General features: G+C 49.5%; 1 protein-coding gene across 1 annotated transcript in view; it reads left to right on the top strand.

Moving 5' to 3' along the window:
- The first annotated feature begins 5,302 nt into the window (after window positions 1–5,302).
- The window catches only part of LOC104636589 (uncharacterized), a 117,889-nt gene continuing 107,787 nt past the window's right edge, over window positions 5,303–15,404 (top strand). The window contains exon 1 of the mRNA XM_075757170.1: window positions 5,303–5,403. The gene's annotated coding sequence lies outside the window, so the exon portion shown is untranslated. The remainder of the gene's footprint in view (window positions 5,404–15,404) is intronic.

Raw genomic sequence — 15,404 nt, 5'->3', positions numbered from 1 at the left:
CAATAGGTGGTGACAAAGTGGGAAAGCTCAGCAAGGAAAACAACTGGGAGGCTAATTTTTCGTCAAGAGGAAAAGCTACTCCAGTGATTTTGGGGGCTGGGTTTATCAAATAACAGCATTTATCTTGAAGTGGGAGTGATAAGAACTATCCTGGAAACTGTAAATCCACAAGGCACAACTGGTCTGAATGAGACTTCACGTAGCATCTTTATTCAAGCTCTTGTTTGCCTCCAGGGACCATGTCCAGGCTCCCAGCCCCATGAGAGCACTGCTGTGTCTACACTGACCCCATCGCTGCTTTCTGTGCCTCAGGCTAATGAAGGACAAGGACATGAGAAACAAGGGTTGGTTTCCTTTCCATAGGTTTTTCAAGGGAAGAGGTGATTGGAGATCAGAAAACACTGCTGAAGCTTTCCCAGCTTTTATCTGATGAATTATGTGCGGGTGCCAAGACATTTTGCTAAATATTAAGCCTGAACTTTAGAAAATGGAAAGTCTTTCCTCTCCAGAACGGTTGGCATTAAGGCAAGTGACGATTGCACATGAATGATCCTCTTTGTTTGCCTTCCCTTACTCTCAGTTGATTGCTTTAAAATATTGCTGATTGCTTGAGTAGCTAAGAAGCCTCTCTTGGAAATCTACCAAATATGCTTCAGCACAGTTTATTTTTATGATTTGCATTTGGCCTGGGTTTGGTATTCCCCCCCCACCCCGCTTTTTTTTTTTTTTTTTTTTAATAATTAAGGAGCCAGTTTCATTCTTCACCCCTGCCCTGTCTTTTTGATGGAGGCTGTTTGGCTGTAGGGTTTGGTAACGAGATATGGCACCATTTAGCTCCAGGTGTTCACATCACACCCATCTACTGCTCAGTGACCTAACACGAAACTACCATGTGGCCTGAGACCAGTTCCTTGGAGAAAGGTGGCCCATCACACAAACAGGTTATGTGCTAAACGGGCCTCATCTCAACAGCTCCAACACTGAGCTGGAGATGCCGGACACCCTTGGTTTCTTCTCATTACTCAGGGTGGTCCTCTGTGTGGGTTAGGACAGAGGACCTGAATGTGGAAATGATGCAGGTGTCTGCAGAAATCCCTGAGCTAGTACCAAACACATTAGGCTTGAGAATAGGAAAATTCGGCTGTTCTAGCACAGTGCTGTACTGGGGTTATTAACCCAGCAGTGCTCCTCTGCCACCTCAGCTAGCAGCTATACGTACCACATAGATCAATCAGGTGGTACAGGTTTATCACAGACTCATAGAATGGTTTGGGTTGGAAGGGCCTTTAAGGTCACCTAGTCCAACCCCCCTGCCACAGGCAGGGACACCCTCCACTAGATCAGGTTGCCCAAAGCCCCATCCAACCTGGCCTTGAACATTTCCAGGGATGGGGCATCTACCACCTCTCCAGGCAACCTGTGCCAGTGTTTCACCACCCTCACAGGGAAGAAATTCTACCTCAGATCTTCCTCATATCCACGCTCTTTTAGTTTAAAACCATTACCCCTTGTCCTATCCCAACAGGCCCTGCTAAAAAGTCTGTCCCCATCTTTCTCATGAGCCCCCTTCAGGGCCTGGAAGGGGCTCTAAGGTCTCCCCGGAGCCTTCTCTTCTCCAGGCTGAACAACCCCAACTCTCTCAGCCTGTCTCCATAGCAGAGGTGCTCCAGACCTCGGATCGTCTTCATGGCCTCCTCTGGACTCTCTCCAACAGCTCCATGTCCTTCTTGTCCTGGGAACCCCAGAGCTGGATGCAGTACTGCAGGGGGGTCCCATGAGAGCAGAGTAGAGGGGCAGAATCCCCTCCCTCAACCTTTTGGTCACGCAGCTTTGGATGCAGCCCAGGCCATGGTTGGCTTTCTGGGCTGCAAGCACACATTGCCAGGTCACATTGAGCTTCTTGTCCTCCAACACCCCCAAGTTCTCCTCTGCAGGTCTGCTCTCCTTCTTTATACTTGCCATGCTTGAAAACCAAACACGGTAATTAAAGCCAAGGTGAGGCATGTGAATGTTATGGCTCTGCTATGTTGAGTGCAGACCTGTATATTCAAAGCACTTAACTAGGTCTCTTTTGAGGTGTCATAATTAAATATGAGTTTAAATATGATACTTAATTGTCATCCCCCTCGATCCCTGCTGCCATAGCCTGGTGGGTTATTTAGGCTGGGATGTCTCAGGCTGCCTGAAGGAACAAGGTCTATCCAATTGAGTTGGTGTGGTGGTGTGGGGATATCTCTGTTTAAGAAACTTCATACTTGCATGATTTTGAGAGAATGAATTGGCTGAGTTTGAGGAGAAAAACTGAGGGAAAGCTCAACACTTTGCATACTGAAAAGGAATCTGCTGTGAATGGTACAATACAACATTGCACTGTGTGCTCCCTCTTTACTAGACAGCTAAGAAGCCAGCCCTGAGGTCTGGACATGTAGGACAGCTAGCATCATCACCATGACTCTTGTTGCAGGTTGTAGATGAGATCTCCATCATGCTGCAAACTGCCTTATTGTTAGTGATCCTGGAGACAACGAAGGGCAAGAGAGCCCGTTGGGTTGCTCCTTGCATTTTTACTGAACAGCAAGCAGCCAAATATGCCCAGGAGAAACCCCAATGGACCTGGGTCGTGGTTTTACCCCAGCCGGCAGCCAAGCACCACGCAGCCGCTCCGCTCACTCCCCCCACCCCCACCCCCAATCGGGATGGGAGAGAGAATTGGAAGAGTGGAAGTGAGAAAACTTGTGGGTTGAGATAAAGACAGTTTAATAAGTAAAGCAAAAGTCATGCACACAAGCAAAGCAAAATGAGGAATTCATTCCCCACTTCCCATGGGCAGGCAGGTGTTCAGCCATCTCCAGGAAAACAGGGTTCCATCATGCATAACAGTTACTTGGGAAGACAAACACCATCACCCCCCCATCCTTCCTCTTCCCCAAGCCCCTTATAAAGTGAGCATGACATCATATGGTATGGGACTTTGGTCAGTTGGGGTCAGCTGTCCTGTCCGTGTCCCCTCCCAACGCCTTGTGCACCCCCAGCCATCCTGCTGGCGGGGCGGTGCGAGAAGCAGAAAAGACCTTGACTCCGTATAAGCACTGCTCAGCAACAACAAAAACATCTCTTTGTAACAAAAACATCTCTATATTATCAACACTGTTCCCAGCACAAATCCAAAACTTAGCCCCGTACTAGCTCCTATGAAGAAAATTACCTCTCTCTTAGCTGAAACCAGGAAAACCTGGATTAAACCCCCAACTCGGTGGTCTGTCATCACTTCGGCACCTCCAAATGGATGTCGGAGCCCTGCCAGCACTGGAAATTCGTTTGAGCTGTGTGGCACAATCATCATCTGATTGCCCCACTTTGGGGTTGTGAATGGATTTAATTGTTGAACGCAGATACAATTGCAATTAAGTCTATTCAGCCTGATAACGAGGCATTCAGGGATTTAGGAGTTTTGGATGGTTCAATTAAATTCAGTTGTTCAGCCTGAGCCTTATGGAGTGCTCCTCTGAAATCTGCGATCTGCAGGCAATCCTACTGCTTAAAACTGCGGCGTAATCCTGAAGAGCTTTGGGTGATGTCTTCAGGCAGGAATGGTCTGAGTGTGTGTGTGGGGAAATTGTAAGTATATATGGACACGAAGGGGTTAATTCCTGGGATGTTTTTCTGGAGTGGAGAAACATCAGCCTAAGTGTTTTCCCTGCGGGCTCAAGCTGGTGCGAAGCAATGGGAAGAGCTGCACTGCACCTATCCTTACTTTTAAACCTGCGCCTAAACACCTGGAAGCAGGGGCTGATTAATAATTTGAATGTCTCTTAGTAGCTGTTTGAGAATACTCTTATTTATTAATGGGACTGTGATGATCCCATAAGCAGGAATGAAATGTGGAGCCCTGAGGACGCTTTGTAGGTCCTGTTCCCCCTCCACATCCCCTTTGGCTTCTCCTGGATCTCCAGGGTCGGGATGGGGCTGGGATTCCCTCCCACTTTGTATCTCAAGCCATTGTGTTCCTGTTTTCCCTGGGGGCTCCTGTCTTTGACTCTTCCTTTCTGTCTTTGACCTTTTTGGCCTGTTTATCTCTTGGTCAGAGGATCGCTAGCTGCAGGGATGGATAGGACCTACCACGGTGAGACCTGCTCTTCATCCAGTCTAGAGTTCCCAGGACCCCGAGCACTGCAATATAACAGGAGGTGTGGGAAGGAGACACAGGTGAACCCCTACTTTGAGCAGCAAAACTCCTTGTTGTTTGGGATGTGGGGTCCCTGGTTCTTCCTCTGAGTTTTCTCTGAGCTGGAATCTCCTCTATTTGTGTGGTGTAAGCTGTAGGGGGGGCTGGAGGAGGGTTTCACCCTGTTGCTGAGCTGCCATGGGGTGTAGCTCCTCTGGCTTTGGTGGGTGCAGGAGGTGGTTGGAGCGGTGGGTCCCTGTGCTCCTGTGAGGGGGAGATGTCAGGTGTGTTCCTGCGACCCTGTTTGGGGCTGAGCTCCCTCCCAGTAGCAGGGGGGCTCATCGTCCAGTGTCTCACCCATTCCCAGCTCTGCAAAAAGAGTCTGCCTATCTCACGCAGACCTTTGTGGTCACCCCACCATCCCCATGTCAAGGAGGCAAGTGTGGCACTTGTGTCCTTTTTGGGGTCATTTCCCAGATATTTGAACCTGGGGACTGGACACTGAAGACACTTGCATTCCCTTCACCGCCCTGTGCCTCAGTTTCTTGCTGCCTCTTGATATCAACGCTAACATCCTCCAAGAGACCACCTCTTAGAAAGCTCTCTGCTATTGTGAGATGAGACAAATAAAGTGCAATCACAATTTTGTTTGAGACATCTTGACTCACGCCCCTCCACAGCCTTCCAGCACCCACAGAGCAATGTCAGACCCCTGTATTTGAACCATAAATTAGTTTTGCATCCCACTTCTGGTGTTTCCCAGCCTCTCCAGCTGCTGGTAACCAACCTGGACTCTTTGGCCCGCTGGAAACAGAAACTGTCTTTCCCCCTCCCAACCCTTTCCCCAAGCCAGCCCCTTCCTTTGCAAACATCCCAGTTATTTTACTATTTTGTGCCCACAAGGTAAAGATTTTTTTTTTTTTTCCTCCCCTCCCTTTCTCCCCCCCCCCCCCCCCCCCCCCCGCCTTTGCTCCCACATTCCTGTCAAAAGCATGCGGGGTGGCATCCCCTGTCCCAGCCTCCTCTCCACCGCCTCGGTCCCAGCTGCCGGCCCGTGGAGAAGGAGTCGGAGGTGGAGAGGGGGGGGATGCCCAGATCGGCCCCTCCTCCTGCCTCATAACTTCTTCCAAGCGTGCGGGGAGTTTCACTGCAGCCTGGCCGACACAGACACCCGTTTCTGGGGCCATCGGACCCCTCTCGCCCTTGGGGAGAAGCCAACGCGTGGCAGCTTTGCCCAGGTAAGCAACACGACCGCCTGTAGCTAGCTATCCGTCCGTCCGTCTGCTCAGGTCTCGGATTTTGTACGCTCCGTTGTGGTTTTTCCACTCTCCCCGTTCTCGGGTTGCAGTGCAATGAACCGCAGCGTGAAAAGCGTGAGAGTGGGCCGGGGGCGATGGGGAGGATGAGGAGGCAGCAGCCCCTGGGGCTGCAAATCGCTGCCCAGTTTCTCGGTGCGTTGCACAAGCGAACCCCTCGCTGCTGTCTCAGGAGTGCCTGAGATGCCCAAAGCATGCCTGAAATCTGAATTTTGGGGTGAGTTTGCACTTCCCGTGATGGGAGGTGGCTCAGGGGCATCAGCTGGCTCAGAGGCAGGGAGAGGTTGTGAAGAAGTGCAGTCGCGTGCAGCACATGGTGGGTTGTTTTGCGGTGGGTTTTTTTTGAGGCTTTCTGGGTGGAAGTAGGTTCCTGTCTCATCCTTTGATGCACCTGGGAGGTCCGAGTGTTGCAATGGGCAGAGTCCTGCCCCAGTAAACACTGGTGGAATAAGGAGCTATATATTCCTTCTAATCTTGTTCAGTTGGATTGTGCGAGGTGGATGCTGGTAAAATATCAAGTGCTGAAAGCAAGTCCTGGATCAAAGCTATAACAACATTGGAGCAGACCCCTCTGGGACTGGTTATAACTCCAGACAAAATGAATATTTCAGTAGGTTATGGGACAAGCAGGATAAAGGCTTGGTCTGGGGCCGTTCCTGGTGGGGGAAGTCGGATGATTTCAAGGGGAGAAGTTACATCTTCAGGATGGGATTCTGCTTTCCTACAGCTGGGCCAGACTGAGTCTGCAAAGGTTGTAGCATTGCAATGAACGCAGTGACCGCTTGGGTGCAAACCACGTGGATGCACCTCTGAGTTGTGGGTCTGCTCCTTTCCTGACCCAGCAACAAGTCACGCTGCCCAGGTTTTCCTGCCTCAGTAGCACCAACAGTTACGGTGACTGAGAACCTTCAGCGTCAGTCCACCCATTCCCACTTCCCCCCCTGTAGATGCCGAAATGATGTCTCACAGGGAACAGCAGTGATTAACAATTTCATTTGGCTGCTATCCATCCTAGGCCCAAAATAATGTAATTTCTGCTTGCAATCAAGAATTACAAGAAAATTCCTTTCTTCCGGGGAGAGAAGAAAATTAGCCACCAGGCAGATGATTCATGGGATTCTGAAAAGTCTTTGTGGCTCTAACAAGGAGGTTGGTTTGTAGGATGGAGTCTGCAGAAATTGCTCTGCGCATCACATTATTGCATGTGTCAGGAGGAACAGAAGGGGGACAGATGATGCTGGGTTTTGGCTCCCCGATGCTTCTGCAAAATATCCCCTTCTGCAGACCTCTTGCTCCATCTCTTCTCCAATGCCTCAAGCATCATCAGGTCAGGTTGTGCATGGGGAGATGTGTTGGGCCAAGAGGTGCTTGGGGTTCTGTTTGAAGGGATGGCATGTGCATACGGGGACATGTCCTCATGTCCTGCAGGTCCTGGCACTGTCCTCAGCCTGGCTGAGAGTGTGATGTTTATACAGTGCAGGACTGGGAACAGTTGGGGTGATATTTCCTCTCCGGAGACTGTTTGAATGGCAGCTGCTCAGGGGTTTCTCACTGGAGCAGCTCTGTCAGCTCTCCCTGGTATTAAATATTGGTGCGCTGGAGCTCACAACTGAAAGAGGGGTATGTGCATGAAAGCTTGTCTGCTTTTTCCACCTAGCTTTCCCAAGCACGTCTTGTCTCGCGTTTCAGCTGTTCTCAGGTCTTCCTGTCCCAAATACAGCCTCCCCACCAGATTTGTTTCTCTGACCCTGCTCATTCCAGATAGTGGACCAGGGAAAGAGGAGAAATGCAGCAGGACATCTCCGACTCCCTTGTCTGGCCACGTGGACCCCTGCCCCAGGCAATGATGCAGGCATGATGTCCCCTTGTCTCTAGGAAAGGTCACCCTGTCACCACTCAAGGCTTTGCAGCCATGGAGGGGGGAGCAGACCTGCAACCACTGCCGGAGGGAGCCAGAGCAAAGAGATAATTTGGGGACCTTTCAGGTTTGTGCTTGGGAAAAGGTCTTCCCTGGGGAGACCATTTCGTAGCTGGCAAGGACCAGGGCTGCTCAAACAGGCAGTGCAGGTCTGCGTAAATGGGAAAGCCCGTCAGGTGAGCAGGGGAAGGATGGATGAGTGTAGCTGCAGATTCTGACTGTTTGCTGGGATGACTGATGTTTTGAGCTTGCTGCAGCACCTGGGAGGTGGTGCAGGTGGTGGTGAAAGGTGGGTGATGTGTTCATCTCAGGCCTCACCATTGAATGGAAGGAAGGCAATAAAGAAATTAATGTAAACAGTGAGAGGTTTGGGTTCAAATCCTGTCACAGACCCTATCGGTTGGCTGCTGAGGGCTCCAGCTCCGGGACTGGGTGCTCTTGCCCTGCCTGGAGGAAGATGCTTTTGCCCTGGCTGGGGAGTGGATGCCTCAGGCTCACCCTCTCCAATTCACTGTCCATAATCCTCCTTCCGCTGTGTCATGAGGGAACACAGACCCAGCAGTGACTTCTGGGAGAGTGGGAACAGAGAGAAACATCCCAAATGGGTTTAGCTGCATCCACAGGAGCTTTGGTGGGAGCATCCTGTGGTGGCCCAGAAGAGTGGGAGGGCAAGCAGGCCAGAGTCACCAAGACAGCCCAATGGCAGGGGCCAAGTCGTGACCTTGTGCCGTGGATAAGTGCTTTTTGGGAAGGTTTTGCTGCTGCTGTGGTTTGATCCCTCCTGTTTGTACAAGGGATGCGGGACCTCAGGCTGGGATCTTTGTTTTCTTTGTCCGGGCTCCCAGTCCCCTCAGTCATGCTAAGGAGCACTTTGCACCATGAATAACCTCCTGGAAAAGATCCAGCCTGAGTGTGAGTAACCTGAGAAACGCAGACCTGGCTGCCAGCCGAGCAGTCAATCCGTTGATCAATTGACTTCCTAACCTTTTTTTTTCCACTCCCCGCACCCCCCCCCCCCCGCCCCCACCATCTATTGATCTCCTTGTCCGTAACATCCATCTGCCCACCTGGAAATACTGCCTTTGACTCCACCAATACGTAACCCTGCGGGGTAGACCTTTCGCTTCCGTTGTGGGAAGACAGATTAACGAGCATCGTCTCGTGAATGCCCCAGATGACAGTAGGGTGAAGAAACTGCAAACATCCCTAAAACTGTGATACCTGTTTGGTGGGCAGCTCGTGCCTCCATGCCACACGTGGTGAGGGATCCCCACTCACCTCGCAGCCAGAAGCAGGGCGGCTCATTTCAAAGCTGAGCATGAAACTGGACAGAGGTGGCAGAAGGAAGTTGAAGTTGTTTTCAAGGTGTTCCCTGTTTCTGGAAATTCACCCAATGGCTGTTTGACCATTATTACTTGCCTCTCTTTTCGCTTTTTCACTTTCAAGTGTATTATTCATTTTTTAAGTAGGATTCACACTGTGATGCTTCTCAGCTGGTGCATGCCCAGGTGATGCTATCAAAGGCTGTATTAGGATCAGAAGCCCAGTGGGGAGGCCGCTGGGGTTGAAGCAGAGCCATTTGTTTCATGTAGACCTCTGATAAGCAGTGATCTCCAGCAAAACTCTCCTTCAGAGTTATCCACCCCAAACCTTCACCCTGCTCTTGGCATTTCTTGCAAGAAGGAGAGATTAGGGGTGGGCAGCAAACCCTCCTTTGCTGTTTGCAACAGCTATGCAAACAAAAACATCAGTCCCCCCACCAAACTGGATCTCTTGGAGAGGAAGAAAGAGACTGGCTGGAGACGATCCTCACAACCACCATCTGACTGTAACTTTCTGCTTAGAGAGGTTTCTAAGTTTAGCTAAGAAGGTATTTTTACTATTGTTAATGTGAAAACCTGATGTGTGGGGAGTCACCATGGTATGGAGGAAAGGAGAGGAGGGTCTAGCTTTCATTTCCAGGACTCATAAGGCATTTTTTTGCTTTTCTCCTTGGTGCTTCTGAGCTGAAATACTCCATCCAATGTTCCCGGATGCTGCTTGGATAGTTTCTGCAGGAGGTGGAAGTTGCCAAAACCAATTGGACATGACTCTGCAAGTTGTCCCATGTTAGAGGAAGAGGTGTCACCTGCCAGTTATGTCCTTTTCCCCGGCCTTGCTGCCCTTTCCCCAGTGAGGAATGGCCAAAAACCCAGGGAGGTCTCTCCTCCATGAATTTTTGCCCTTGACTGGCTGTTTCCATCAGATTTGAGAAAAATCCTAACCTGTGCTTTGCTCCATTGTGGGACCCCGATGCGAACAACTGCAGGAGTTGCGGAGAAGGATATTGGAGCTGTCCTGGAGCCTGATGGACGGGGAGAAGATGGGGCAGAAACACCCCCACGCCACATCTCCCACCTGGGAGGAGAGTTGGAGCCAACCCTTGCCATGCTCTCTGGAGGCCTATTGAGATGTTAATCCAGCTGCTTTTATACATGGCCCCCATCTCCCCACCACGTTTCCTGGGTAAACAACAGCTCTGGGGTCTAAACCTCGAGTTGGTGGGACCGAGAAGTCAGCAGCCCTTGTGGGTCACTGCCTTTGAACAAACCAGGCATGTTCAGCTGGGTGCCGAAGCAGAAAATAGGCTTCCTCCAGCTCTCACTTCATCTTCTTTTATTGAGCAGCCTCACAAGATTTACCCCCCATGTCTCCCCATGATCTCTGTTAAACATTACTGTGCAGCGCAACCCCTTTAAATCAGGAAATCAATGGTATTTATTAGAAAGAAAAAAAAAAAAAAGAAAAGACCCAACAAAACATTTTCTCAAAGCTCTTTCTTGCTCTGAGAGAGGGAGGGGAGCCATTTACCCATTCTGCAAGGAGCAGCATTTTCTTGTGATTGCTGACGCTGCTGTTTAAACAGGCTCCACGCTGCAGCATGTGGTTAAAAATGCTTCTTGGAAAAGGTTTCCTTGCTTTAAAAATCCTCCTGTTTCATTGCCTGGAGCTGAGAGGGAGGTCCTCCAGGAGAACAAGGTGAAGCAATGCATCTTCAGAAGTGGACGGGAGCTGCAGCTCCCATGGATGTGGTGTTTTCTGGGCCTCCAAGGAGGTCTGCTGGCCACCTGAGCTGTCACCCCTTGCCTCCAACATCGTCACTGCACCTCCACCAACAGCTCTTGCCATGTGGGCGCCCACATGAGGGACACCCTAATCCATGCTCCTCTAGCTTCCTTCTGGCTCTTCTGGCTTCCTTCTGGGATGTTCATTTTGGGCACCATCTGGGATGGTGCTGGATCAGAATTTGAGCTTTGGTCTAAAAAGCACACGTGGCCAAATGCAGCCACCTGGAGCATCAAGGGGATGGTTGTCATGTAGGCAAGACCTCATTTAGCCCCTCATGGAGAAAACTGCAACCAGACGCCTAGGAGGGGTTTGTGGTCATCTTTGCCATGCAGGGACCATCACACCTTTTCCTCCAAATCTGCACGATGGCTGAATGCCAGAGACTTTGGCTGGCCCTTTGGGGAGCTCAGCTTCCCTCTCACCTTCTACGTGACCTACCAGCCCTGGGCAAGGTGGTGTCTTTTTCCAGGGCATTGCCCAGATGTTACAGCAATAGGGGACGCAGGGAGGGAAACCACGGGCGTTATGCAAAATGCTCTCCTTAGTGCAAAAAGGATGCCTGTGTCCCTCTCAAATGAAATGAGGTAGGGCCTTGGATCCAACCTGCATCACTGCATCAATCCAGGAGGGCTGGTGAAGGTGTAGATACAAATATGTTCTAGAGATGGAGCTTAAATCACTTGGTGTCTGTAGGGTTTGGAAAGCTGTGTGGCAGCTCTGAGCCTGGAGGAGGGTTTCTGGAGGACCAGTCTGCCCCGGTCCCTCCTCTTGGCATGGCAACCACAGTGAGATCCAGCTGCAATACTGTGCTCCATGATGCTGTCACCATCATGTGCCAGCAAGGGACCTCCTAGCTCTGAGCCCAAGCTTGCTGCTGTCCTGAGAGGTCCATGCCCATGCAGAATGTCCTGGGTAGAGATGTGAAGAGTTCCAGGGGACAGAGGTTCCTTGGGTGGGAAAACCCAATTGCTGCAGGGCTTGCAGGTTGCTTTTCGGGGCAAACAAAAATCAGATAATTTCTTGGCACCCCCTTCTACTAGATGGTCTGATGTTAGGGATCTCGGAAACCAGAGCCACCAAGAAATGCACCCTGCCCTGCACCCTGCCCTGACTCCTTGGAGAGCCCAGTGTTGGGGTCAAGGCACATGTGGCATATGGCACCCAAGGTCTTGGAGCAGGAGAGTTGCATGCTATGGAGGGGACACTTGAGATGAGAATCAGCCTGGTAAGTCTCACGTTGAGACAGATGAGCAAAAGGCCCACTGATTTTTCAGCTATCTGTTCATGTAAGAGTTGCATGAGATGGTAGCTTGCTTTCATGGTGTTGTAAAGTTGCTTATGAGTGCTCAGCTGAGTCAATTGACTCCATCATGGGGATTTAGACCTGAAAGCATCAGTGGGCAAGCAGGAAGGGCAAAACACATTCATGAAGCACCTAAGAGCTACCAAAATCTCTGCCGACCACAGGACTGCTGGTTGGAGCCTGGTTTGGGTGCACTGTTGATGGCCCAGTTGGGATGCACTGTCTTGTTTTGATGTCAGTTATTGGTATTTTTAAGAATTTAGGAAATCCCATTTTTCTTTTCCTAGTCATGTGGCCAAAACTTCACGGTCACTGTAGTGAAAGGGATCTTCCAGAAAATGGAAAATCCTGTATGAAAATGGCCCCAAAAGGGTGTGAATACCCACATGAGGGGAACGGCATGAAATGGGTGGACATGGCCATTCCCAGCTCACACCAGCTGAAGGACCTGAGTATGTTCAGCTGGAGTTAATGTTCCTGATCAATGTAATTAATTTCGAATACTTTGGACTGTGTTAGTATAAGTTAGTATGGTTTAGCCTGAGAGGTGTCCAAGGAGCTTTCAGAAAGACCAAGAACAATCCCAGCCCCTTTGGACTTGCTTTGAGCTCTGGTTTTGGGTACTTTTTTTTCATCTCTGCTTTGGAAAGGGAGCACCTTCTCCCTGCAGATCGGCCCCTCCAGCTGCTCCTGGAGAGTCCCATGTGTTTCAGGAGCGTGCTTCCAGCTACCAGCAACTCAACAAATATTTCTTTATGAAAACAGCTTAAATTATTTATTCAAGGGATTTCGAGAGAAATCAATTACCATAAAAATCTATTAACTCCATTAAAAAAGAGACTGTAAACTTTTGACCCCCCTGAGGCTTATTTCTGTCAAGTGAGGAACAACCTGTGTATAACCAGATTTTACCTCCCATTCAAATCTACCATTTTCCTTGAGGTTTGAAAATATCTTTAACTCCCCTGCAGAAAATGGTGCCTAATCACGGGAGAGGGGCTGCAGAAATGCCCCAACCAGGCTTTTCCACGTGAACACTTCAAAGTCAAAGGAGAGAACCCGCAATTCCCCAGCAGCAAACTGTGTACGCGTTTGCTCATAAAACAGACAGACCCAGCTCTTGCATCTTCATCCTCTCTCCTGAGTTTTTCTTATGTTGGTTACAACATGCTGCTTTTGGATGAGCTGTAGGTACATTTTCGGAGCTGACAGTGGTTGTAACATTTGTTCTCCACCTCCTTGAGCAGTTAGGATTTACTCCATCCTTTGCCTCCTTGCTGGTTTCTTAAGCCTCAAGCCCTTGTTTTTATTTTCCATCTTGCCACCAAAATTCAGTGGTTTGAATCTGTCCTTTGCTTTAGTCTGGGTTCAGTCTGTGCCTTGTTTTTCCAAATATCCTGCAAAATTACATGTAGATGTGCTGGAATCTCAGTGACTTGTTAATGCTGGTGCCATCAATACCTGGGCCATCTCCATACCCTTCTCCTGCCAGTCTCTCTGGTGCTTTCACATCCTGAAGTTCCCATTAATTCTCCATTTAGGCCAATCTCTATATTTCAATGACACATCTCAGTGTGATCTCTTTGCAGGGTGCTGGGATCTCTATCTCCATAGGATTTATCACAGAATCACAGAACGGTTTGGGTTGGAAGGGACCTCACAGCCCATCTAGTTCCAAACCCCAGCCATGGGCAGGGACACCCTCCACTAGCCCAGGTTGCCCAAAGCCCCATCCAACCTGGCCTTGAACACTGCCAGGGAGCCAGGGGCAGCCACAGCTTCTCTGGGCAACCTCTGCCAGGGCCTCAGCACCCTCACAGGGAAGAAGTTCTGCCTCAGATCTAGTCTGATTTCATAATGTGCCTGGCAGTGCTTCATGAACAGGAGCCTGGGGTGTTGGACTGTGTACAGTGACACATAGTAAGGTGAGATGTAGCTGAAGCCTTGGCTTCAGCTGGAGCCTTCATAAGGAGATGCCCTTGTGGATTCTCTGCTGACTAATATAAGGTTGTGCTCAGCCTTCAGTCTTTCAGAGGGAGCTGCAAATAGGTTATCCTTCCTCTGACCAGCTGGCTGTTTTCAGGAAACTTATATGAAAACATTTGTGATCTGCTTCCCTCTGTCAGATTTGGCTGAAGTTGTCAAGATTTTGCTAGGTTGTGAGGCAGAGGGTCTGTCTGCTTGTGCGATATGTGCTATGGCACAGTGGTGGGTGTCACGGATCCCCTGGGCAGGCTATGCATGCCCAGACACAGCTCTGTAATGTAGTTTTTCTGCCTGTATGCAACAGGGATAGTTATTTGTTGGATGGAGTTATCAGCATCTGGCATGGGTGATCCTGGGACAGGAGATATGTGAGATCAGCTGGAGCCACAGGCAAATGGGAGGCAGGCACCAGCCCTGCAAATCCACTGGGTCTCATCCCTTTTAGATAGACCTTGTTGACAGGGCTTATTTATTTATTCCAAAATTTGTTGGGGAAAAAAACCAGGGAAGAAGAATTTATTGCAAACATACACAAGAAAAAATAAATGGAGGGGAACAGCCCAGCCCCTGGCACTACTGCAAGTGTGTAAGACTTGGGTTTTTTCCTCTCTTACCCTCTTGCATCTTGCCAGGCTTCCCACAGCTCTGTCGTCTGATCCAGGTGAGGGAAAGGAAGAACCTGGTCCATCGATTTTATGGGGTTTGGAGGTAATTTGTTCAAGGAACTGTAAAACCCAGAGAAGTTGCCCCTATAAATTATTTACCGGGATACAGTAAAAGATCAAGGAAATTGCTGGGATTCCTTGCAAAACCCTGAAGTTTATGGGGTTGTTTTCCCTGCTCCTATGAGGTTTCTCTAAAGTGCTCTGTAGCAGTTTGACAGGGACTGACGGCAGCCAATGTCTGCAAAGATCAGCTAAGACTTGCTGGATTTAAGTTTTCTGATATGTAATGTATATGATGAGCATCGTGGTGGCACCTAAAGTGGGCTGGTGGCTCTAGGTGAACTGAGCTGCCCTGAGCTGGACAATGATGGTAGAGCAAATGGCTGTCCTCCACCAGCCTTGCTACCCAAAATATCATATCCTAAAAGATGGAGCACATGGAAGGAGCAAGCCCAGGTGTGATTTTGGCCTGCTGGCGGTCTGTGGATGGAGGGAGGTGTTGGAGCGAGTGTCTAGAAGTTGCAGAACAGCTCTTCATCCTGACATAAATGGCCCACACTGCCTTTTCTCACCTAGGGCTGGTATTTCGTACCCAGGTGAACTCTTAAATGCAGTGCAATTTTGGAAGTAATCAAGAAGGGGAGAAACAAGAGGGAAAATGACTCGTTTTCCTTTCAAAGTCAGATAATAACACACTTGAATTGGAGACCATCTGTAATGTGATGTGCTGCAGTCATCCATCAAGGACCCACACTGGCAACGCAGCAGTAGGAGTTGGGTGGGTTTTCAACCCAGGTGAGCATCTGCAGCTCACTGCTAGAAGGCAGAGCATGGCTTTAAGTACAATTTAAAAAATATATGTAATGAAAATCAGAAATATTCAACATGTTCAAAAATTGAACACGTAAATGGTCAACATGTATGCATACGTGCGTATATATGA

This window comes from Balearica regulorum, chromosome 1 (genome assembly GCF_011004875.1).
Source record: "Balearica regulorum gibbericeps isolate bBalReg1 chromosome 1, bBalReg1.pri, whole genome shotgun sequence".
In the NCBI taxonomy this organism is placed as follows: Eukaryota; Metazoa; Chordata; class Aves; order Gruiformes; family Gruidae; genus Balearica; species Balearica regulorum.
The sequence above is the reverse complement of the archived record's forward strand: the minus strand, read 5'-3'. Positions and strand labels throughout refer to the sequence as shown.